The sequence below is a fragment of the Panthera leo genome, chromosome B1 (assembly GCF_018350215.1).
Source record: "Panthera leo isolate Ple1 chromosome B1, P.leo_Ple1_pat1.1, whole genome shotgun sequence".
In the NCBI taxonomy this organism is placed as follows: Eukaryota; Metazoa; Chordata; class Mammalia; order Carnivora; family Felidae; genus Panthera; species Panthera leo.
Window position 1 is genome coordinate 55,189,689 of NC_056682.1, and position 25,956 is coordinate 55,215,644.

The 25,956-nt window shown below is 42.0% G+C and overlaps 1 protein-coding gene across 5 annotated transcripts in view; it reads right to left on the reverse strand.

Moving 5' to 3' along the window:
* The window catches only part of GALNT7 (polypeptide N-acetylgalactosaminyltransferase 7), a 146,066-nt gene that overhangs the window by 38,493 nt on the left and 81,617 nt on the right, over window positions 1-25,956 (reverse strand). The window lies entirely within an intron of this gene.

The following is a 25,956-nucleotide window of genomic DNA, read 5'->3' on the forward strand; positions in this document are numbered from 1 at the left end:
CACTCAGCGTACGGTCTCTGTGACAACCTTAGATAATATGTACAAAGCCTGGGACGGAAACCTTCGAGCGTGGCTTTGGAGAATACCTCCATTTCAGCTCTTTCCACCCATGTTCCTCCTCAACGAGTGTCCTGACAGACGAGCCAGGCGTGAAGGGCATTTTCTCCATTTTGAGATACTCTCCGAGGTGATGGAGGAGAGAAGGTCACAGTCGACAGGGGTCAAGAGTGGTTCCGCAGGGATGAGTGTATGTCCCTTTGGTGAAGACGCTGCTGGCCTCAGCCCAAGGATTTAGCCCAAGGACCTCAGCCCAAGGATTTAGCGAGCACGGCCTGTGTGAGCAGCAATGGAAAGCCCCTCACCTCAGCGAGCCACAGAGAAGGAACCTGAATGACCTTGAGCAACCCAAGATGATTCATTCCTGAGCATGGGTTCAACAATCCCAGTGGACTCCGGGAACCTGGTGGGAGAATTTGAGGGCTCTACAATTCTAGCAGAGTGGACAGTACCTGAGCCAAAGAGTGTTTCTGCTATTGATTATTGTGATCTCATTTTATCCCAGAAACGTAGTTCTAACAGCTCTTCTAGTTTCCAAAGCACCACCATACACATCACTATCTCCTCTGCGTTGCACAGTAACCCTCCGGGGTACACAGGACAGGCGTTAGTATTATTCAGTTTCTACATCAGGCCACTGAGGCTCCATGAGGTTATAGGACTTGCTCAAAGTCACCATCAGTGACAGAGGAGAGATTTAAAAACGAATCCTTTGACTCTAACTTTAAGGTTCTTTTCTTTAAGCCAAAGACTTACAAAAGGATTACTCACACAATATATACTTAAAACAAAAAAAAAAGGGGGGGGGGAAATGACTTCTTTCTTTTCACTCAATACCCAGGGGCTTCGTGGTCACTAACAAAATGACTGCACACAGTTCTGTAGATTTCTGCCTGATTTTAAGGATTGAGAATACTAAACAAGACATCAGGGCAAGCTAAGAATGCTGAACTATGTCACTGGGTAAAGGTCTTCAAATGTTTTTTTTTTTTTTTTGAAAAGGAAAACGTACATGGACAGATGTGTCCACTTAATGATCTGAAATGTCAAACCATAATTTAAGAAAAAACCTGGCAAGGAATCCCATGAGTGGACATATGTTCATGTGCATATCTCTGAAACTCTCTGGGAAGGGAAAATGAACATTTCACAGTGTGAGCCATATGTTTCTAGCTATATTGGACTCTAATTTCAAATATGAGCTTATATGCCATATTCTGATTTTATAGAGGCACCAGCTAATCAAATACCAATACCTCTGAGCTGAAACAACCAGTAACAGGAGTAAGGATCAAGTTGGGTGGGTGCCAGTGTGTGGGTAATGACACTAACAGCATGAACCAACACAGGTTTGCATTTGCGGCTTAGTTATTCATTTATGCTGTGCCTTATTCCACAAAGGACTTTGAGCAGCTTACAAACACAGAGAACGCAAAAATATTATGAATGTTAAAAATAGGAAGGGGAAAATGGATAAAGAAAGAATGAGGGGAAAAAAAAAAGGAGGAATCAAGAACAACGTGTTAAAACTACATACCAGTGGGCCAAGGACTCCTGTGTGCACAATTCTGAGGCACGGTTCACAAAGAATACCCTATGAATAGCACTGCCCTGAGCTAACCAACATAGTAGTCTTGGGTGCCTTCCTGTCCCTCCTTATTAATGGACAGGCCACAATTTGGCTTGAATTTCCTAGCAGGGAAACCTGGTCTAATCCGTGTTTAACAAACCAGTTGTTCAGAAGTACAATATTCTTGCTGTGAAGACCAGATGGGAGTTTTTTCTAAGGGGTCCTCCTTATGGCAAACGCAGCAGTGAGTTTCACTGGGCTGTTATTCATGAAGGCTGTCAATGGAGACCAATGGCATTACACCAAAATACAAGTTAGTAAAAACAGTTGTGCAGAGACCAAGTTGGGAATTTAAGTTCAACACAGATTTGAAAATCACACTTTGCAAACATTCTTTAAAATGTTTATTGAGTCATCTCCTCTTCCATGTTTCATCGTTCAGTGAGTATATGCCTTCTCAATGTATTCGCATTACAAGCAGGAAATCACATCGACCATATGGAGGACTTGTATTTCTAAGAGCAAATTTCGACACTGCTAATGACTAAAGAGGTATGAGCTTACAGTGGTAGCATGGTAACTTTAGGCTGGAGTTAGTAAATAATTTCCCAACAAAGAATTGTGAGATATTGAGAGAGTTATCAATATAGGCTGTATGGTATTTACTTGTGGAAGTCTTAAACATGGACTGATACTAATGTTCCTACAGCAAAATGAGGAGATGCACTAGATCATTTTTTAAAGACTCTCAACTATAAAACTATGATTACAGATGTGGAAAAGAGTACATAATGTACAACAGTTACCATTTATAAATTCACAGAATATGCAATTTCTGGAGCTAATAAGAATATATTAACTCTTCAGTAATTTATCTTATTTAAGGTATTAGGAAGGTAGGGTGTTCATTTAGCATGTAATTTAATGGACACACGAGATGTTTAATAAGTATTGTGGTGAAGAAATCTGGTAATACTATTTTGAGAAATCATTAAAGTAGTCTACCTCTTTTCCTGCATTAACTGAATTACCTTTACTTCTCTCTTACATCTTTGCTTCGTTGACATTTTCTAGAAAATCAAATCGTCTATTAGGAGGCTGATGAGTCACCAAAAGTGAGTTGGAGTTAGTTATCAACAAGTTTATGGCTTAAGGGCGCTTGGGTGACTGAGTTGGTTGAGCCTCTGACTCCTGATTTCAGCTCAGGTCACGATCCCAGGGTTGTGGAATCGAGCCCCGTGTTGGGCTCTGCGCTGAGTGTGGAGCCTACTTTGGATCCTCTCTCTCTCTGTCCCCCTCCCCTGCCCCCACATACCTCTCCCCTGCTCGTGCACTCTCTAAAAGAAAAAAGTGATGGCTCAAACATGAGATAGAATTATAAAGTAAGAACTGAAAGGATATGCTAATTCCTACTCTAAAGACGGCAGAGGACAGGAAACCTCAAACCACAATTCTGGAAAACATTTTAGTTTTGGTTTTAGTTTTAGTTTCCTTGGCAGGAAACCCAAGAACTGAACACATGTGAACATCAGAAGTGAGGTACAGTCAATCGTCATCTGGAGACCGTACTCTTACCAATGGGTTACCTTCTCTCTTCAGAGTCCCTGCGGATAGGATAGGGGAAGAAAAAGAAGAAAAAAAAAGGGGGGGGGGGGGAGGAAGGAAAAAGGAAAGAAAGGAAAGGAAAGGAAAGGAAAGGAAAGGAAAGGAAAGGAAAAAGAAAAGAAAGCCAAACAAATCTGTTCTGTGTGAGATGGAAGCCAATAGAGCAGCATAGACCAGGGATGCTGTAGACCATGGAGGGGAGACTCCAGAGTCGAAAAACACTACCAAGTAAAAGGAAACAGCAATTAATCCTTTGATTTAGTGATTCCACAAAGAAATCTGTCCAACTGAAGTAATCAGCAGTGGGCACAATAATTGACCCACAAGCTTGCCCAATGAAGCATCCTTTGTAATAGTGAGGAATTGGAAACGACCCAAATGTCCCCAAATGAAGGACTGGTGGAATAAATTCTAGTCATCCATGCAGTGCAATCTTTTTTTTTTTTTTTTTTAAACCCTACCAGGGGTAGGTGATTCTTATTTTCTTCTTTTAAATTTTCTATTAAACATATGCTTTCCTTTTTTGAAACCTTTACAAATAAAATTGCTACTGAAGCAGCAACTACAAGTGAAAGAACGTTACTTGGCAGCTTTGTAATCAGCAACCCCTGGGCAAGAGGTCTGTCCCGATAACTCTTTTCTTATTAAAACTATCACATTAAGGCTTTCCCCGGAACCAGAGCTTTACCTGTGTAACAGACTTAGACCAACTTTCGGCACTCGCTTTGTAGCCAGAATGCATCTCTTCCAAAAAGTGAGGGCATATTTTTAAAAAAACATTACTGTTTGTACCCATTCACATTTTGATTCAATAATGGGCTATTTGAGGGATTGGCAAATCATACTTAAGGTGCCTCTGCATTTCATTTCTGCCAGTTTTTTCCTTCCTGATACTAGTTGGTTACTCCACCAAATTCCACCTGACTATAAAGCCCTTCTAGATAGTTGCTATCATGTCATGATAGAGCAAAAGCCCCCTTAGAGCAGAGCTGCTACGTCTAGACAAATGGGCTTAAGTGGGAAAGGAAAACACAAAGATAATAAGAGCTCTGTTGGAAGAAATCTTTTATGAGGGCCAGCGGTCAACTTAGGGAAGTCTATAAATCTAAATAGGAAAGCCAGTTCTTCTCAGTTCCAGTATGGCGTTTCCAATATTACTAGATATGCTTGATTATCACCATTTCAGAAATAAAGTATTTCACGTGGTGCACAAATGATACCTCTTTAAAATCTGCCAACAGCCTTAGAAATCCTGAATATTCCAAAGCAATTCAGGCAAGTCCAATTACGTTTCTCAAGAGTAAAACAGTTTGGCTTTTCAATTCCTTTCTAGAGCTATGAGTGGACATCACTTCCCAGGAATCTAAAGAACTGTAGTGATTTAATACATCGACTGCCTTTTTAGTTCCTCCACTCTCCGAGGGCTCCTCTGATCCGCCGTGCCATTGCTGACAGCCTGCTTGCATCTGAGGGCCCCAGATTAATGTCACGGTGCTAACCTCCATGGTGACCTTTTGTACTGAAGCCTTCATGAAAGAAAGGAAGCCATTTCTGCAGCTTCCTCATTACCTGAGATACCAGGACGCAGAACACCATTTTCCTCCTAACATTTTTATTTACAAAATGCTTGTCGCCAAAATAAAAAGCAATTTTTTTTTCAGTTGCTAAACTCAAGACCTTACAGGAGCAATTTAATTGAATCTCTTGGATACCTGAAGTCTTGCTTTCTGAAGCGGATGCCAATCTATTGAAGCTTTTTTTCTGGGGAGCACAGACAACTGTAAGGGTTACTGCCACCTTTTAAAGGAGAAACGCCTAGGTGGCTCAGTCGGTTAAGCATCCGACTTCGGCTCAGGTCACAATCTCACGGTCCGTGAGTTCGAGCCCTGCGTCGGGCTCTGGGCTGGTGGCTCAGAGCCTGGAGCCTGCTTCTGATTCTGTGTCTCACTCTCTCTCCGCCCCTCCCCCATTCATGCTCTGTCTCTCTCTGTCTCAAAAATAAATAAAGGTTAAAAAAAAAATTTAAAGGAGAAAAAAGGGGCGCCTGGGTGGCTCAGTCAGTTAAGCGTCAGACTTGGGCTCAGGTCATGATCTCACGGTTCGTGAGTTCAAGCTCAGCGATGGGCTCTGCTTCCCATTTGGTGTTTCTCTCTCTGCCCCTCCCCTACTTGTGGGCTCGCTCTCTCACTGTCTCACTCTCTCTCAAAAATAAATAAAAAAACGCCAAAAAATATTTTAAAGGAGAAAAAAGTATACTTCTATTTACCTCCAAATTATTCCCACCTTAATTTTAAGAAATTTCTCTATGAAATTATCCATATCCTTGCCTATTGGCAATGACACTGTTAAAACTAGTGACTATACTTCAAAGCACATTTTATTAGCATTTTATATTTTCAGGTTCTGGTAGTATGCACACACTTACATTATCTTGTTCTTTTATCCACAGGAGTTATGTCAATAACTTCCCCCAAATCAGCTGTGGGACAAGGTCTCTCTAGTTTTACTGGACCCCAGGAGTATATAAACCCTTCCCGGATCATCCCTGCAACTACTTCTGATCCTCAAAAACCATTCATTCCTTCCCCTGCCATTATTACAATTAGACTTCATGGCCATGGTCTTTTAGACTTTGTTGTTTCTCTGAGACCAAGACTGAGGTAACAGGTGTGATATTCTTTTAACTATGTGCTTCCTGGAAAGAATTTATGTCACTTCTCCTGAGGAGGGGAGATAAGATTAGTAAGTATTCCTGATATTAGTCTAGGCTAGTTATTAGGAAATTAAACAGACTGAGTACAGCATCTAAACATTTAGGTAAGGGGATGCACTTGCCTGAGAGTGTCCTATCTCATTAAATGGCCACCAGTACCTTTGAAACTCAGATTAGGTGTGCTCATCAACAGAGACTATTTCATCACTTTGTCTAATAAATATTCTGAACAGTGCAGAAAACCTCCCATGTTTCATTGCCCATGCCACTGACTGCAGGAGCCTCTGTTGAGCACATCCTGGCAGGATTCCAGATTCCTTCCCAAGATCATTTTAGTAGTAAGATGTAGTAAAGGAAGTGGGAGTGAGGTGGGGAAGGAGGGGTGGGAAGGAGGCAAAAAAGATGAACTGTGGAGGTATATTTATAATAACTAGGCCAGTTTATATCCATTCTTTAAAAAGAAAAACCCAATATTTTATACTTTTTGGTTTTGACATTTCTAAAAGCCATTATCGTATTTCCTTTCTGGCATAAATTAGCAGGTAAAAAAATTTGGTTTATTAGAATTACCATTTTCAGTGTTCCTGAAATTTGCATTTACCATTAATGGGATAGTGAGCACGATGTTCTTTAACTATGTATGAAATATTTCTGTGAATAACCTGAGCTCCAGATTCATATATACAAATATATTCAAACATATTATGTGTGGAATCTGTATTTGTTAATTTGTGTACTCCCTAAATTTTATTTTCAACCCCCAAATCAATTTCTGGAACACGGTTACAGTCATTTGAGAACATGTGCACAGCAGCCAAAAAAACGTGAATTGCAATTGAGTTGCCTATGTGAAGACACTAGAGGGTACTCTGCCTTCTTGTCGTCACTCTGACAACTGTAAACAGTGTCCTTTTCTTTGGAGGGTGGGTGATGGGTATTGAGGGGGGCACCTGTTGGGATGAGCACTGGGTGTTGTATGGAAACCAGTTTGACAATAAATTTCATATTAAAAAAAAAAAAGATGTGGAAACCCTCAATGTCTGTCAATGAATGAATGGATAAAAAACACTCTGGTATAAATATACAATAAAAAAATTATTCAGCCATAAAAAAAATTTAAAAAAAATAGTGTCCTTTTCATAGTCTATTTACGGCCATCTCCTTCTCAGTTTTGTGCTTTTTGTTGGTGATTTCATGGTTTAAAATGGCTCCCAAACATAGTGGTTAAGGGCCGTCTAGCGCTCGGAAGTGTGAGAAGACTGTGCCGTGCCTTATGGAGAAAATACTGGTGTTAGACTGACCTCCTTAAGACATGAGTTCCAGCACTGCTGGCCATGAGTTCAATGTTAAGCTGCAACACTATATGTTAAATAGGGTGTTCTTAGAAACAAAACACATATATATTAAGGTTAGGTATTGATCAGCTAATGAACCGATGTGACCGGAGTCTCACAAGAACCTAACCCTGTGCTTGCCCTAGGAGCAGTGCCTCTGTCTGTATGTATTCCTAGCCCCATGTTCACGGTGACTTCAGAGAACACAAACACCTTGGTAACAAGGACTGACTGCATAGCAAAATGCACACGAACAGAAATTCAAGTTCACCAATAAGGACGGCTACAAAAAGTCAGCTATAAAGTCTGTCATGCCTTTGCACCACCCACTATAAAGGGAAAGCATGATAGGTGGATGAATTTTTGTCTTATGGGCTAATGCTGCCGGCTGCATTGTAACTGCAAGCAACTTGCAAAGATTTAAGAGACAGAGACAATCACATTTTCTCAATTAAAATGAAATTCATGCTTTGAAAACAATTATGATGATGCCAGAGAATAGGACTTTAACCAGGAGGGCCATAAAAAGGCAGGGTAAGTGAGGAACATTCTGCAAACTATTCAGGGATACCTTATATAATAAGGAGGTGCCTGAGAATTACAGGAAGCTGCCAAAAGAAGAGAAGCAGGACAGAGTCAGAGAAAGAGAGGTCTTCGCCACTGAGCGGTGGGAGTAACCAAGAGCCTGCCACTCAGAAATGCACCTGTTACACACACTGTTTAAAGAACAGTGTGGTCTCTTGCTTAAATGACGGTCTACACTATAAAGAGATGCTTAGAGTTAAAAGAAAAATCGGGTTAAAACATTTCTAAGTTTAGAAATGACAAAGGTGCTTATTATTATGAAATATTTACAGACCTAAGCCCTACAGCCCTGATGCATCTTCCTATTTTCTTCACCTAATGATACCAATGATAGCTTCATCACCCAGTACTTTTGAGCAAGTGTTTCTTTTACTGTGTGCTACATCAGGGACTCCCTTTATGTTTTCTCACTGTCTTTAGGACTATTCCTCCTCTTGCACAGAACTGCAGGATGAAAGACAAAGATGAGGCTGGGAGCGCACACCTAGCATGACGAGACCTATGTAGGAGAAAAAGCTTCTGTAGGCTTCTTACCCCCCAAGGATGAGGGTGGCTTCCAACCACTGGGACCTCCATCCAAGCAGCAGGGCTCATGTTACCTACTGTTTTACGCCTTCACGTTCTTTGGCACATTTCATCCTCACGATGATGTTATGAGCCAAGTATTTTACCCCTATTTGCTAGAAGAGGCCAGCAAGGTTCTCTAGATGTCAACTATCGTTCAACTCTGTGTGGGATCTCCAAGAGGTACTTCCTGTGCCCTCATGAGCTCAGCACTCTCAGGTACTGCCCCCTTTTGCCTCTAGCTCAGGATCATCAGGGGGTGCCCTGTGGCAAAGGGGACTCAGCTCCTGTGAGGCTGGTCCCACTGGTGCACCTGCTATAAGTTAGGGACGTGTCGAGGACACCTGCCAGGCTGTTCCAAGGCCATGGTTTCGTGTTGTTTCAGGACCCACTGGATGATGATCTGCCCCCAGCTTCGACACACCCTCGAGTGTGGGAATCTGCTGTCCCAGAGTTCTGCAGACATTCTAGCGAATGTTTTTTCCCATCATCTCCTTGGTATTTGAGTATAAATGAGTGCAGGGGCCAGGCAGGGAGCACGATCTAAATGACAGGCACTGTACAAACACTGCTCCTCTGCTCTGGGACCACACTCAGGTGCCTTTCTGTTCTCTCCTTATGATGGCTGCTTCTACGTTAGATTTAAGCAGAGACCCTTGTTGCAAATAGTTGGGATTTTAAACGCCTACATTTGAGGGGACAGTCACTTTGGAACTTGGAAACATACTCTCCTTTTAAGTATAAAAACGTTAGTACTATAAAAATGTCTCAAATATTAAATTTAAAATGACTGCTCTGGGGGTGCCTGGGTGGCTCGGTCAGCTAAGCGTCCGACTCTCGATTTCGGCTCAAGTCATGCTGTTGTTGCGTTTCCTGCGTTCGAGCCCTGCACTGGGCTCTGCGCTGACAGAGGAGAGCCGGCTTGGGATTCTCTCTCTCCCTCTCTCTCCGCCCCTCCCCAACTCGTTCTGTCTCTCAAAATGAATAAATAAACTTAAAAAATTGAAAAAAAAATAAATCAAAATAACTGATCTGATAAACAGACCTTCCTGATCCTTTACCTGGTGTGGTAAATAATCCCAGAGACTTACATGCACCCCTGGCCGCCACATAATCCCGGACGCGTACTCTTTGGACTTCCGGTTCCTCGTCCACAAAATGAAGAAATGGTACCGGAGACCCCCCTGGCTCCATTTACCTCTAAAATTTTGAGTCTACGAAATTCATAATGTCTTAGGAGCACGTTTCTTGAAGTGTCCAAGCCATGCCCTTTAGAAGCTGCCACGTGGCTCTGAAAGTGCCATCTTGCGCACTTGGCTGCCGTCCGTCGTGATCAGCAGCTTATCTGTGCCGTCTCAGGCGTGAGAGGAAATCAGACACCCGGACGCAGGATGGTGACGGAAGGGGCAAAACCAAGGACGGGAGTGTGTGGGAATCCAAGGCAGCGTTGGGGGGGGGGGGGGGGAGGGGGAGGAGGAGGAGGAGGAGGAGGCCCTCTGCTGTGAATTCCTGAAATATCAAAAAATGCTCAATACAAAAATATTATTATAATGAAGTATCTGGCCAATACATTGTTGAACTTTGAATCCTTGGTCTGAATCCCTGTTTACTCCCATAAACATACTCCCATACTCCCAAACATACTCCCATACAGCCATAAACAGCGCATCCTTGCTGCCTACGTGGTGTTAGCAGGGCGCTAATCGTACCAGGAGACTTAGGTCAAGTAGAAGAGGCTGGTGAGGGGTGGGAGGGAGGGTGGGAGGGAGGGAGGGAGGGGAGGGTGGGTGGGAGGTGAGGGCGGGTGATGGTTATTGAGGAGGACACCTTTTGGGATGAGCGCTGGGTGTTGTATGGAAACCAATTTGACAATAAATTTCATATATTGAAAAAAAAGAAAGAAAAAAAAGAAAGAAAAAAAAAAAAAAGAAAAAAAGAAAAAAAAAAAAAAAAAAAGAAAAGGCTGGTGAGGCCGAAGCACAAGGTACAGAGGGAAGTATAGAGAGTGATGAGCTTATACAACAAGTTTTTGTTTTTGTTTGTTTAGGTTCAAAAAAGTGTGAATATATGTACATAAATGTATGGGAAAAGAACTTGAATATTCAGCAAACAGCAGCTGCCTCTGGAATGGGAGAGAGGGGACTCTCTTTCACTTCTTAATCAAGGTGGCAAAATGGGTTTCCTCCGACTCCCCGGAGGTGACAGACAAAGGTCAACAGGAAGAGACATTCGCACAGCAGGATTAGATCCTAGAGGTGCCAGCAGGGTTGAGTTTGGCAAAATAAAACGGCTGAGTGCCTCCTCGCTAATCCGTCCCGCTCCCCTTCCTGCTCCTGGGGAAACCAAAGAGGGCTGAGCCTGGTATCCTGGCAGCCAGTCTGTTCTCTCTGCCAGGCTGGGCATAGCGTTGAGGGGCTGGATATCAAGTGCAAGTTCTGCCAAACAGAGCATATACTGCTAAGGTGCAGGAATCAAGGCAGGGCTTGCCTCTGCTTGGCTACTGCGCTGCTTAAGCTAACAGATCCGGTATCTATTGTTACTTTCCAAGAAGAGCTGTCGCACCTGGCACCGGCCCAGGAGCTGCCAGGCTCCTCAGCTCTTCCAGGAAGAAGAGGCAATGCCAGAACAGAAAGCACTCTGCTAAGCTAGAGTGGGAACAGCTGCACACCAGCTGCTTTGCTGGCTGGTTCTATTCAGCTTTTGTATCTAGAGAAACATTGTGGAAGACCCAGGGGAGAATGTAGTAACATAAAAAAAAAGTAATTTTTAAAGGGAAGGGGCCTTGGAAGATGTTTAGTGGTTTCCAGACTGAATTCAGGAGCCTGGGGTTTCAAGGAGGTGCAAAGACCCAAAGCGGAGAGTTATGAAGAAAGTCACTTGAAGGAAGGATTCTGGGGGTTGTGTGGCCAAAAACACGGAAAACTCATTTTTACAGATAAGGAAAATTGAGACTCAGAGAGGGCTACGCGGGGTATGTTCTCAACTCATTCTATATGAGGACAGAGATATGAGAATCAATAACAAAAGTGTATACATATATTGTACTTTATAATGAACGCTGATGAGAAACATAAGACTTAATTCAACTGTCTTGTAGAGTTAGCTTTTTCTGATTTCGTTGTGTATCTATTTAAAGTTTTACAGTCATGGGGTGCCTGGGTGGCTCAGTCGGTTGAGTGTCTGACTTAGGCTCAGGTCATGATCTTGTGGTTCATGAGTTTGGGCCCCGTGTCGGGCTCGGTGCTGACAGCTCAGAGCCTGGGGCCTGCTTCGGATTCTGTGTCTCCCTCTCTCTGCCCCTCCCCAACTCATTCATTCTCTCTCAAAAATAAACATTAAAAAAATTAAAGTTTTATAATTATTAGAATAGGAATAATAAGCACCGTCTGATTACTCAGGTATTATACAAAAGATATTCTTTCAAAAATGGAAGGGTAGGATGGAGTGAAAAAAAAAAATTAAAGGATCCCCTCCAGTTACTAGATTTTCCTCATTAAAAATTTGGTCCTGGGGTGCCTGGGTGGCTCAGTCGGTTAAGCATCTGACTCTTGATTCTGGCTCACGCCATGGTCTCAGGGTTTGTGAGTTGGAGCCTTGCATTGGGCTCTGGTACTAATAGCTTGGAGCCTGCTTGGGATTCTGTCTCCCTCGCGCTCTGCCCTTCCCCCACTTGCTCTCTCTCAAAATAAAAATAAACCTAAAAAAATTTGTCCTAAGACTAATTTTAACTTCATAACTTAATTACAATACATAGGATAAAATACCAATAAAATGGCTTTTTTTTTTTTTTTTTTTTTTGGTCTAGTAATTTGCTAAAGAGTAAGGTTTTGAATGGAATGGCTTAGCACATGTGCCGAACCAAAGAGCTGGCAGTTTGGAAGCTAACTTAGCTCATCTGTATAATGGCTGATCAGAAATTACCACGTTACTGCTATTGGCCTCATTTTATGATGCACTTAGATGATGTATTGATATTTATCCTAGTATTTGCTCTAGACTTTAATAAATATAAATAACTTCTCGGCCCTCTGCTGTGAATTCCTGAAATATCAAAAAATGCTCAATACAAAAATATTATTATAATGAAGTATCTGGCCAATACATTGTTGAACTTTGAATCCTTGGTCTGAATCCCTGTTTACTCCCATGAGATAATTTCTGAATCATTTAAATGATTATGATAATAAGCTACTCCAAATTTGGAGGCTGGCTGCATCGTACCATCTAAAAACATTTCTGTCCCAGGAATGGTAAGGCTGGCCATTTTTTTTTTTTATTACTTTATCCATCAGTCCCACGTAATTAGTCCGGTGATAGGATCTCAAACTATCAGGTCATCTACCCTTCTGCAGATGTTCTAGCACTTCTGTAATATAAAGTTCTTCTTTATCAGTTAATTAAAATAGCGTTCAATTAAGTTTTGGATTAGGTAAGCATCTTAATTATCTGAATCGTCACTAACCATGGAATCTGGTGAAACTTCCCATGAATCAGGTAGAAGAATTCCAACTTAACTTTATAAAATAACATTATGATCTGTCAGTGATCAAACCGAAGACTTGAACGTGACAATTGTTTTTCTGAAGGCTCATTTTTATTATTTATCTAATTTATTCTAAAATCTATGACGGCGCTGCTTGAAGTATGATCCACACAGATCCCTAGCGTCCCCAAGACCCTTTGACGAGCTTGGTTAGGTCAAAATTATTTTCATGATATTATGACCTCGATGCCCTTTTCACCGTGTTGACACTCACTGTGATGGGGCTTTGGCGGATATAACTGCTGGCATCCCAGCACAAATCAAGGTAATGGCACCAAAAGGTACTTGTGTTCATGATATTCCTCATCAACACACAAAACAAAAACAATGCCATCTACACGGAATGTCCTTGATGAAGCAATAACTCTTCCTAGAGTTTTAATTTATTAATTTTGTTAAGCCCATGCCTTCTTAATATTCTGTGAGACAAAACGGGAAGGATGCCAAAAGGACTTCTGCTACAGATCTAACTATGATGGTTGTGGCAAGGAAAAGCACCTGTGTAACTGAGTTCCAAGGTGAACTCGTCAATTTTCTCACAGCCTGCAATGTTCACTTGGAAGACGCAGTGGATTAAACTAAGGTCACTCAGATGCGGTTATCTGGCATTTTCTCAAATGTGAATGAAAGGAACCTGTCACTTCAAGGAAAACAACTGACATCATTTGTTTCTGAGGATAAAACTTGAGCTTTCGAGCAAAACTTAGGATTTTGGAATTATGCCAGCCTCCCAGGAGATAAAGCCATTTCTGATGAGACTGATGAGGCTATATATAATGAAAGTGTCAAATTTCATTACAGTTGAGTATTTGGAAAATCTGCATTATGCGGGATGCTAATATTTGGAAGATCTGCGTTACTTGTGATACCAGTATTTTCCCAGTGACGAACACATGATGTTACATCACTCGAGGGGAGAAGGCTCACTAACGTGCAAGATACACTAACAACAGAGTATTACTGTTCACCGGTATGGTTTCAGATTCTACACTGCAATTACTACTACCTGTTGCGTTTTGGTACAGTGTCAAGGAAGAATATCGACAATTATCTGAAAAGGCGATTAAAAATACTCCTCTTTTCCAATTACGTATATGTGCGAGGCCAGATTTTCTTCATATATTTCAACCAAAACGACATACGAGCATAGACTGAATGTAGAAGTAGATACTGGAGTCTAGCTACCCTCCAGAAGCCGGGCATTAAAGAAATCGGTAAAAATGCAAAATCATTCCACTCTTATCATACTTTTTTTTTTTTATTTTGGAAATTTTATTTTTCAAGAAATGTGTTAACATGTCATGGGTTTATTATTAATTGAATAAAACTTCTGCTTGAATTTCAATATGGTCAATTTTGATAGGTAGGTCCCACGTAATAAAAGCCTAATAATGTGGGGCTGTTAGTAATTTCTAAGCATGTAAAAGGGGCCTGAGACCAAAAGATGAAGAACTTTTGGTCCATAGGATCCGAACAGGCCGTCACTCAATAGGTATTTTGTTATATGTTTTACTTTTACATCATTCGTTCTGATACCTGCTGATACGTAATTAAAATATCAGTGCTTTAAAAAATAACTAAAAAAAGAAAGTATCAGTGCCTTACAATCGTCCTAATAAGTATATTATAAAATTATCTTCACAGGTTAATATATAAGCATTGTCAATATTTTTCCTACTACTTAGAATAATTCCCTCCAACAAGTATTAGTAATTATCCAGATTTTTTGAAAAAAAGGGCGGGGGGATAGAAATAAGATCATTCAAGAGGAGAATGGATTGAACAACTTAGAAAAACGTTCAGACAAAATGCACCAAATTCTGAAAGTGTCATCAGTGGCCACCACTGACTGAAAGGTGGGATTAGATAAAAGGCAGGATTGTTTTGTTTTGTTTTAAATAGTGGAATAAAGGGTGGCTCCCTGCATCGAACCCCCCGGTATTTGTTACACAGAAAAAAAAGTGAGAGAAAGAGGTATCCTATATCTGTGAATGATTACTGTAATGATTACTGTAATGATTACTGTAATACAGAAGATATCTCATCTTCAGATATATTCTGCCATGATGTAGCCCAAGGCCCCTCACAGAACCCTCCAGTATCTAACAACTGATTGCATTTTACCAAGGACCAGGTTTTCCTATTTGTTTGGCTCATTCGATCAACCTGTGCTTATTCTTATCCACAATGCTATAAACGTGATCTTGGTTCCTTCCATTGTATTACCACCCCCCCCCCCCCCCCCCAATGTTACCTTAGAGCCTTTTAATCAGGGGAGAGATTTTGCCCTACCCGGGACATGTGGCAAACTCTGGAGACATGTTTGTCTTGTCACAACCAGAGACAGGGGTGTGTGTGCTACTGGCATCTAGTGGGTAGGTGACAGAGATGCTGATATACATCCTACAATGACAGCCCCCGTGACAAAGAATGTGATAGAGCGGAGACTGAGAAACCCTGACTTAGAGGGAAAAAAAAAAGGTCTGCAAGAATGAAATAGAAAGTCTTTGCCTTTTACCTTTTCCTAACTTTCTCCGTTTTTCCCTTCAAGAAAGTTAACACACTGTGGTGTCCGGTAACGTAACCCCTTGGCCATTAATTAGTTGAGCATCACCAACAAGGCAGTGTGCTCTAGAAGCCAGATTTTGAATCCTGGAGCCACCATTGTACAGTTACGTGACCTTCAGATTACCTAGTCCTCTGAGCCTCAGTTATGGCACCTAAAAATACAGTGGAAAAAAAAAAATATATGAGGTTTCAATATGGTGATAAAGATTGGATATAGTGCATTAAAGCCCCTAGCACGCTGCCGGACATCCAGTAGGTGCTCAATAAATGGACAATAATGCTATTGATCCTGTCATTTAATGAGGACCTTCTGTCTTCACTACCTGCTACATCAGAAAAAGAAGGGAGCAAAGCACCGTCACAGTGACAGAACTAATTCCGTGCAAGTGGAAGACATGCTTACACTGCATTTCAAGGGACTGAGAAATCTTTCCAAAAAAACCCCAAAAAACAAAAAAGCGCCCTACATATAAACAACTATAAATAAATGCCCAATGGCTGGAACCTGCCCTTCTGTGTCTTTTTAGGTCTATGGCGTATGTCCCCCAGCACACCCTTAACTCCAACCCGTCCTGCCCCGGCCCCCCACCCCCAATGTCAGGCATATGACTGTGGAGGCAGAGGCTAGCGTCACATGACAGAAGACAGAGAAGGTTAAGAAGTAGCCAGATCTAATCTAGACGGTTTCACTGATTGAGTTTGTGCTTCTTCTTTGCTTGATTTTAAATAAGACGACCGGGGGGCACCTGGGTGGCTCAGTCGGCTGAACGTCCAACTCTTGGTTTCTGCTCAGGTCATGATCTCACGGTTCAGGGGTTCAAGCTCTGTGTGGCGCTCTGTGTTGACGGCATGGAGCCTACTTGGACTGTCTCCCTCCCTCTCTGCCCCTCCTCTGCGCGCACACTCTCTCTCTCTCTCTCTCAAAATACACACACTTAAATTTAAATAAGTACCTGATGGTACTTTCCTAATAAGATGTGGTTCACACACACCTCAACAAAAACTTCTATGAAAGAGTTTTTCTGTTTTCCTTCAATCCTCCTTTCCTATTCTCTCCTTCAGAGAAGAAAGAGAGGGATAAAGATCTTCCCAGGAAGGGACCCGCACCAGCAGCCCTGTAGCAGAGTGTGTTGGGGCTCTGGAGGGAGCTCCTGCCTCACAAAAGATGAAACAGCAGCCGGCCATTCACATTTGCTTTCGGTGAAGACTTTACAGCTCTTTCCTTTAAAGAGACAGCAGTGCATCTCCAGGGTCTTAACATGCAGTTTAGATGCTCAAATCTTTCTCCAGAGCCCTTTAGCCTGGCTTTTGATTTGCTCACTGGGACCTGCTATCCTGAAGAATGAGTGGATATTTTTTCTTTTGGTTAGAATGGCAGTGCTCATTCTGAAATAAGTTACTGGGTTATTAAAAATGTGATTTTCCTCCTACACATGGACTACGTTTTGGAGAGTGGAATCTCCCTGTCTGATGGCATAAGGAGGAAAGCAAAACTATGGGCCATTTCCTAGTGATACGCTAGAAGATATTACTGAATTTAAACTGCGGTTTTACATAATTTTAACTCACGCAATTACCTTGACTGCTTTTTACTTCTTAGCACGTCCACCTTACATGTCGCAAGAATGATAACAAAGCAATTCTATTCATGACATACTAAGTGCATTTTTTACATGGTCAGCTTAAAGTGAGCAAAGGTACGTTATAAGTGCATTAAAAAATTTTTTTTTGAATATTTATTTTTTTGAGAGAGACAGACAGCACGAGCTGGGGAGAGGCAGAGAAAGGGGAGACACAGAATCCGAAGCAGGCTCCAGGCTCCGAGCTGTCAGCACAGAGCCTGATGCGGGGCTCGAACCCACAAGCCGTGAGATCATGACCTGAGCTGAAGTCGGACGCTTAACCGACTGAGCCACCCAGGTGCCCCTATAAATGCATTTTAAGAGTTGCATAACAAATTATTCATCTTACTACTTCTACAATCCTTGCTTAAGAAAAATATATTGGTACTCGATGATCCTGCTTTACAGCTCTGCCCAGGGACTTGTCTTTACCCTGAGGGAGTGGTCAAAATTGCTCCACAGACTGAGGAGTAGATATCAGTTGGAAACTCAATCAAGAGGAAGGAAGGTTTTAAGCTGGTTCAACCACTTTTAAAGATTGTCATCTCTCCCAGATCCTACTTTTTGCTTCTCTCCCAAACTGGTCCTTTTTATCAGATATCCCAGAGGTATCTGCATGTGTATGTGTGAAAGGCGTGAGGCTGTCATCTGTGGTTTTTATAGCTTATCGTGGCAGCAGTGAGTTCTGGCTCTAAACTGGGCAAAGTTTTTCCTGAGTGTGTGGCCCAACGAGAGTATTCCCTTACTGAGCGCTATCTTCCAGAATGGTTGTGGGGTTTCCAGAATAAGTAAGGGGTAAGGTTCTTCTTTTCCTTAAATGTTGATTTATGTGTGGCTTAGCAGTTAACCAGTTTCATGTACATAATTTATCTTAAATGTGGAAACACCTTATAATGACTTTGCAATCCTACTATGCTTCTATGTCGAGAAGTTTAGCTCTAACTACCATTTAGGTAAAAATTCAGACACTTCTGCTACACTACTAGATAGGCAGACAGACAACTCCCAGTAAAACTCTGTTTTGCAAAATCATGTATTTAAAAAAAAAAAAGGAAAGGAAAAGAAAATAGGACTTAAAGGAAAAATAGGGACAGGACCAGACCACTCAAAACTGAGGGAATGTTGGGACCACATTCCCCGAGGAAAACAAAATCAATCAGTGTAGTTAAAAATCACCACTGACGTGTGCACTTAGCACCAAAGGCCTCCTTTGCAGGCTGTAAGCCCACGGCTTGTGTTTTCCTTCCTGTAGGTCCCGGGACCTTCACCAATCAATTTCCTCTCAGCTTCTTTGGATGCACCGGCAGCTTCCCTGGACAGCTTAATATAGTGGCAAGTGTAGTGCATCTTGAAGCCATTAAACCCCCCATTTCTTGCCCGAAAGAAAAGTATTTCAGCAGGATTGTCGGCTTTGTTCTTAAGGTCTTCATAAATATATTGCTACGGTGGCCACTTTGTGAGAAGCCTCGCCCTCGATCACTTCCAAACATTAACATGCAGGAGCTCTAGGAACCGTCAGGACTTCCCCACTGAATTGATACCATTTCTCTTACTCACTGAACACACGAGAGCCCACATGCATTAAGGAGGCACACGCTGTAATGAGCAGGCTGTAGCTAATGGTCCTGGCTGCATCTGCCAGTCTGAGCTGCTAAATTACCAGAGCGGGTCATGCCAACCCTCTGCGGGAAGGGCTGTGTGTTCTGACAGCCACACTGCGCGTGGCAGGCCTGGATCTACGTCTGGAACTCTCCTTGGTGAGGAAGTGATAACCTTGTGGCAGAGGACAAGGACTAAACACTTTGAAATGATTGGTAGCTCCAAAACTGAGATGCTTTAGTAGGAGAGGGAACAAAAACCATCCCTGAACCATGGCAGTGCTCCTCATGGGTGGGAAACTTATCATAAAGAGGATTCAAAAAAAAAAAAAAAAAAAAAAAAAAAGGCAAGATTTTCCTGAAATTGTCATTGGGATGTTATGGGATATCTAGTGGTGCCTCCTTATTTTTTTCTTTTTTAAAAATATTTACTTTTGAGAGAGACAGACAGACAGATAGTATGAGCAGGGGAGGGGCAGAGAGAGAGGGAGACACAGAATCTGAAGCAGGCTCCAGGCTCTGAGCTGTCAACACATAGCCCGACACGGGGCTCGAACCCACAGACTGCGAGATCATGACCTGAGCCGAAGTCGGATGCTCAACCAACAGCCACCGAGGGGCCCCTCCATAAATATTTTTCTAACTAGCCTGCAGGGAACTTATTCTGAATTGCTGGTTGGGGGCGGAGGGCTGTGAAAAAACAAAAACGAGCAACCTGAGTCTATAATTTTTCATCAGGCATATCTTACAGTTTTGTAAGGCTCGTGGTGGGGATGAGAGGGAGGGGGTCGCAGATAAGGGCAAGGGAAATGAAGCTAAGTCCCCTTTTAAAAGAGCAACTTGGAAAATGACTAAAGAATGGGAAGGACCTTCTCAACCAAATGAGGTCTTGGCAGGAGAATCTCGTGAGCAAGGGAAGTGAGCCATCCCAGGACTCTAGCAAGGAGAGAGGGGCACTCCAGATGGCTGCTACTCTGGTAATCGTGGCTTAGAGCACATTCCCTCCATTTCCAGGTTTTGTAGGCTCACTTTATGAACGTGCTACCTTCTCAACTGCTGTTGAAATTGGGGTGACATAAGTTACCCCCGATCTCTGTAATAATTCCGCTTGGGCTAAATCCATGTCATTAGCCAGGAGCTTAGACAAAAAACAGCTGTGCCACCATCATTGAGAAAACTCCGAAGTGCAAAGTGTGTGTGTGTGTGTGTGTGTGTGTGTGTATGTGTGTGTGTGTGTGTTCATATGTAGGTGTTTAAAGGAAAAGGAAAAAGAGAAACTAAGCAACACAGCACAACTTATTTTTAAAGTTAATCTGGAAAACCTCTGAACTCATAAAAAGTAGCTTCTGAGGGCAAGCATTTTCAAGCCAGTTAGAAAGTAATATTTTTGGGACAAAAAAGAAGGAATATGTCCATCATGGGTCATCTGAAAGCAATTTCAAATGTGCTTCTTATGGCCTGGATCTAAGGTTGCCAAATTGTGGTTTGAAAAATGAGACATATCTTGGGCCATCTATGAGAGAAAAGGACAACGTGTTAATAATTGTGATCAGTGCAGTGTGAACAGGGTCCACCATATATTATGATAATAGAATTTGGGACAAAGTGCTGAAATACATGTGCATATATACACATATACACAGGTATATATGTGCATATATACATATACATGTATATATAAATATATATATGATTTACATATTATTCTAATAATTCGTTTTGACCTCTTATGACCAGCTCCTTAGAGTTTTAGTTAACTCTCACTGAAACTTACGGGTTGTACGTGGAAACTGAAATTTAAAAATAACTATATCATTTCAATTAACTCAATGTTTTAAAAATAGCATCTGCTTTTTCTGAATTTTTTATTTTAATGTTTTATTTTCAAGAGAGGGAGAAAGAATATGCACAAGCCAGGGAGAGCGAGAGAATTCCAAGCGGGCTCCACACCCACAACCGTGAGATCATGACCTGAGCTGAAACCAAGAGCTGGACACTTTACCCACTTAGCCATCTGGGCGCCCCCAAAATAGCATCTGTTTTATAAATTATAGCACTATATTCTAAACAAACACATCAGTGAGTGAAAGCTGTTAACACGAACAGAGAAAGAAAAAAGCTCATGATCACAATTCACCTTAAAATTAGAGTAGAAGCATGAATATTTTGCTATCAGGTAAGAAGACAACTGTTTGGTATATACGTCATGAGTGTAAATGTAAAATATCTTTAAAAAAAAACCCTTCAATTTCCCACAGACAAGCTTAAGAAAGGTATTAGCAATTAATCATATTAACATTTGTATAGCTCTTAGAATTTTTGGAGCACTTTAACATCTTTGTAAATGCAATGAAGATAGCTTTCTACAAAATAAAAATGCAATTGGTGTGTAGGTAGGAGGAAAGGTTAAATATTAGAAGCAGATGAATTTGCTCAGCAAGTCAAAATATTTGATTCATTTGTTTGAAACAAAATAGCTCAGATGATATACCTCTGATTGTCTGCCTTCTTGGGCAGAAAAAGGGCAAGAATAATTTCCATGTATTTGTATCAGCAGCTAGTTCATAGTCGGGGAAAGAAAATCTGGAGCTTTATTTCAAGGAAATCGAACAGACTTTTCTACCTCTTCCCAGGAACAGGCTCCTCATCCTGATGGGTTGGTTCTGCATGAATTCATCTAAAGCTGGGGGGCAGGGCGCCTGGGTGGCTCAGTCATTAAGCGTCTGACTTCAGCTCAGGTCATGATCTCACGGTTTGGGAGTTCAAGTCCCACATCTGGTGAGCTCCAGCCCCGCTTCGGGTGAGCCCTGCTTTTCTCTCTCTTTCTCTCTCTCTCTGCCCCTCACTCACTAGTGCCCTCCAAATGAATAAACAAACAAACAAACAAACAAACATATATATAAAGCAAGCAAGCAAGCAAGCAAGCTGGAGGGGAAAAGTGGTTTAGATAACTGAGCTCTGGGCAGAGCAGTGGATAGTGCCATCCTTTGTGTTACTGCCCTTGGATTTATCTTTGATTCCTCCTTCCACTCCGTCAAGCTGCCAAGACCCACTGATTCTAACTCTTCTATTCTCTTACTTCAAGTCTCCTTCTGGTTCTATAATCTTCGCTGAAGTTCCGGCTCTGATGCTACTAACCCACCAACGGGTCTCCACTCCCAATCTACTCTTGACACCTTTACCAGTCTGATATTCCTAAAGTTCTCTTTGTAACCTTCAGCGGGTCTTTCCTGACCACCAGTCGGTATAGACTTTGTGAATGGCACTGTGATCTTCCGCACATGACCAAACCTATCGTACCAGCTTCTCTACATATACTTCCTGATCCAGGTATGCTATACCACTTGCTTTCTTTCTTCCTAGTCAATGCCTACCTTTACGTCTTCTAAACTTGTAACTCTTCCTGGGGAAACCCTACGCATCCTCCAGGCTTTGCTTTGGTGTCCGCCCCATCAAACTTTTTCTGACTCTCCCGTAACTTGACATGCCCCTCACTCCTCTGAACCATATCATTTTGCTCAGCCCTGTCCTACGACCCATATGCTATGTATTTCTTGCCCTTCTCCCCAGGGGCAGATGGGGAGCCCCTGAAGGCAGGGACTGTATTTTGTCTTTGCTGTATTTTGTCTCCTGATGGGTTAGCACAGTGTGTTGCTTATTGGAGATACTCAATATCTGTTGAACTGTGAAGAAAACGGAATGTGTTTTTTATAGAAAATACGTGTGAAGGCAGGTGAAGTCATCCTTGGATCAAGTCTCTAAAAAAGAAGCAGGCCTCCAGTTCACTCAAAATACAATTACTCACTCTTTTAACGAGCAATCAACAGCCAGTAAATTACTCAGCCAGTGCATGTAATTCAAAGCTGTAACATACATAAGTATGAGTCATGTTGGCAGCTGGGCAGTTCTGTCCTGCTTCTAAGGTAGAGAACATTCATCTGAAAAGCCTGTGGAGCAGCCACAAGAATGAACAAGTTAACCACAGGGTCAGATGCCACAGCTGGACAAACAGCCCCAAAGCTTGGTTTCTAAGTTTGGCAGGTGGCTCATTTAAACGTCTGATGGAAGCAAGAAAACAAGGCTGATAAGGTCTATCTGCCAAAGCTGCAGAAAGTCAGCAACACCAAGCCAGTCTCTGGTGGGCTCTGTGTAGCGTATTTTCCGTGAGGGATGAGCATGAGGGACCCTGTGTCTGTGTGATATGGATGCATGCTACGTTTTCAGTATGTTTCCACTAAAAGAAGAAAAGTGCTAATACGCAAATTGGATAAGACGCCAAATTTAGGGATGTTTTGTTTGTTGTCGGTCTGTTTATAAATTCTTAAGACTATTTACATCCTAATTTATGAATAACTCTTAGAAATTGTTATTCTACACTGAATTTTCAGTGTTCAAAGAGGAACGAAGCCTATCTCTCTTTTTTAACTCAAGTTTAAAAAATAATCTGGACTCAGTTAAAAAAAAGTTTTCGGGGGTTATAATGTTTTGAGTATTTTGAAGCATAAAAAAAAAAAGGTGTTCTCACTAACATAGAAATATTTAAGAGGGGCTTAGGAGCATTTGATGAGATAGCCTTGGGTCCTTTGGCTTGACTGGGGACACAACCCTTACAAGAATGATACACAGAAACATGCAATATCCTATTTCTAAGCACTTATGCAAGAGAAAAGAACATGGAAAACAATCAGCCTGTGACATGAAAGAAGGAAGGGAGGGAGAGGAAAGTAAAGAAGGAAGGACAGATGCAATGAGGAGAGCAAGAAAGAAAGGATGGGGGAGGGAGGGGGGAGAGAGGGAGGGAGGGAGGGAGAGAGAGAGAGAGAGAGAGAGAGAGAGAGGAAGGAAGGAAGGAAGGAAGGAAGGAAGGAAGGACATTATAGGAGAGCAAGGAGGACCCAGAGAGATGGGAGGTTCGAGCGGCAATCGCTGTGTCTAAAACATTTATCAAAGGAGAGGTGAAGGCTTTGCCATCATGGAAGGTACAAGTAGAAGTGAGATGAAGATAAGGCCGCGTGTGACATTTACATTTTCCAAAAAGCAACAGAGGACCTCAAACTTAATAGTAACTGAAAACATTAAAATTTTGACATGAAGATATGTGATCTGAAGAAAGTACCACTGCAATAATACAAAAATAATAATAATAAAGTCAAGAACACTTAAGTTTCTAACACCAGGCCTGTGAAAAAACACTTTTAACCTATTACGTCATTTAACTCTAGTGCCAATCCTGGGAGACAGGTGTTGTTAGACCCATTTTAAGGATTAGGTAACTGAGGGTTAGAGAGGGTAAGTAACTGATCTAAGATCTCACATCTGGTAATGGAGCCAAGGTTTGAACCCAGCAGATTCCATTCATTCATTCACTCGTTCATGGTCTCAACAGATATTTACTAACTGGGTGTCAGTTACTGAAAGACAGTCAATAAACAACTAAATAAATCAGGATCTATATAAATTTGATAAATTATAAAATTAGACAAATACTATGAATGAAATGGCCAGAGAGCGGTATTAGAAAATAAAGCATGGCATTTTCAACTAGGCAGCATGGTTGGAGAGGTTCCACTGAGACCTAAACGATGGCAAGGAGCCAGCCACAAGAAGGGGAAAAGCATTCAAAGAGGAGGGAAGAACACATCAAAGAGACCGGAAAAGGTCAGCCTGGCTAGAGCATGCTGGGCCAGGCGGCACAGTAACAAGAGGAGGTCGTCAAGGGAGGGAAGGGTTGAGGCTGCTGGTTAGAAGTCGGGGTTATATTTAAGTGCACTGGGAAGGCAAAGCATTGTTGAAGATAAGCTAGATCTGTGTGGTTCAAAATACCACACTGGCTTCTGTGTGAATATGGAGGAGGAGAAACCATGAAGGAGACTCCTACAGGATTCCAAGGGAGACGATGGTGGCTTAGAGTTGGGTGGAGGACTTGGGTGAATGCACCTCAGAAATAATCGGAGACATATTTTGGTGACAGGAGCTAGAAGCCTTGCAGATTAGAATGGATGTGAGGGGTGAAGGACAGGGAGACACAGAGGCAGACTCTAATCCTGTGTGCTTCTGCATTATAGGACATTTGATTTTCTTAGCATATTTCTTATATGGAAAAACGAGCTAGATTTATATTGGTGTTTTTAACAATCTTTTATAAATAGTTCACGTGCTAAAAATCTCTGTTTCTACACTTAGCTCACCCACTGACTGTAACAACGCACTGAGGCATATCACTTGTGAAAAGACATACGGTGAGGTGAGGTGAGGTGTGGTGGAAAGATAGGGCTTTCACACCAAACCGCCTTGCGCTGAACCATGGGGCAAATACAAAGAAGTCAGAGCTCTAAGCTTCAGACTTGACTTACACAGGTAAGAACTCTCTCACAGTTTGGTTGTGAGAATTAAGAGAAACTATAGTAAGTCCTGGCAGGGAGTAGAAAGTCAATAAATGTTACTCGCTGCCCACCCCCTTCCCTTCCCTTCTCAGTGATGAGAATGCTATCAATAGGTTCTCAGAGAACCTTCTACAACACAGATCAACAGTATGATTAAGTGCTATATTTTAGTTAACTGGGACACACTCCAGATAAGGGACTGCAGAGCCTCTTCTGGGTCCTAAAGAATACTGGCGTGGCAGTTCCAACTCTGTTAAGAGCCACCCTTAGCCCCTGACTGGGGAGGTACAGGACACCCAGTTAAATTCAGGCTTCAGATAAACATCAAAGTATAAGTATGTCCCATACACTGTTTGGGATATATTTAGGCTGAATGTTTTTCATTGTTCATCTAAAATTCAAATTTAACGGGTGTCCCTCTATTTTTATTTGCTAAATCTGGCAACCTTATGACTAGGCAAGCCTCTACTTTGATTTGGAATAAATTGAACCAGGAGAATTCTTCCTTCACAGTCCCTTGAGATGTTCTAGCTCTTCTCTGGAAAAGAGGTTAGGTATCTCACCACCATGGTTCTATACTTCTATTCCTCCAACTTTCTTTGCACATTTCATTCACCCCATCTCACTCTTACAGTAAATATATGAATGGGGGCGCCTGGGTGGCTCAGTCGGTTGGGTGTCCGACTTCGGCTCAGGTCATGATCTTGCGGTCCGTGAGTTCAAGCCCCGCGTCGGGCTCTGGGCTGACCGCTCAGAGCCTGGAGACTGTTTCAGATTCTGTGTCTCCCTCTCTCTGCCCCTCCCCCGTTCATGC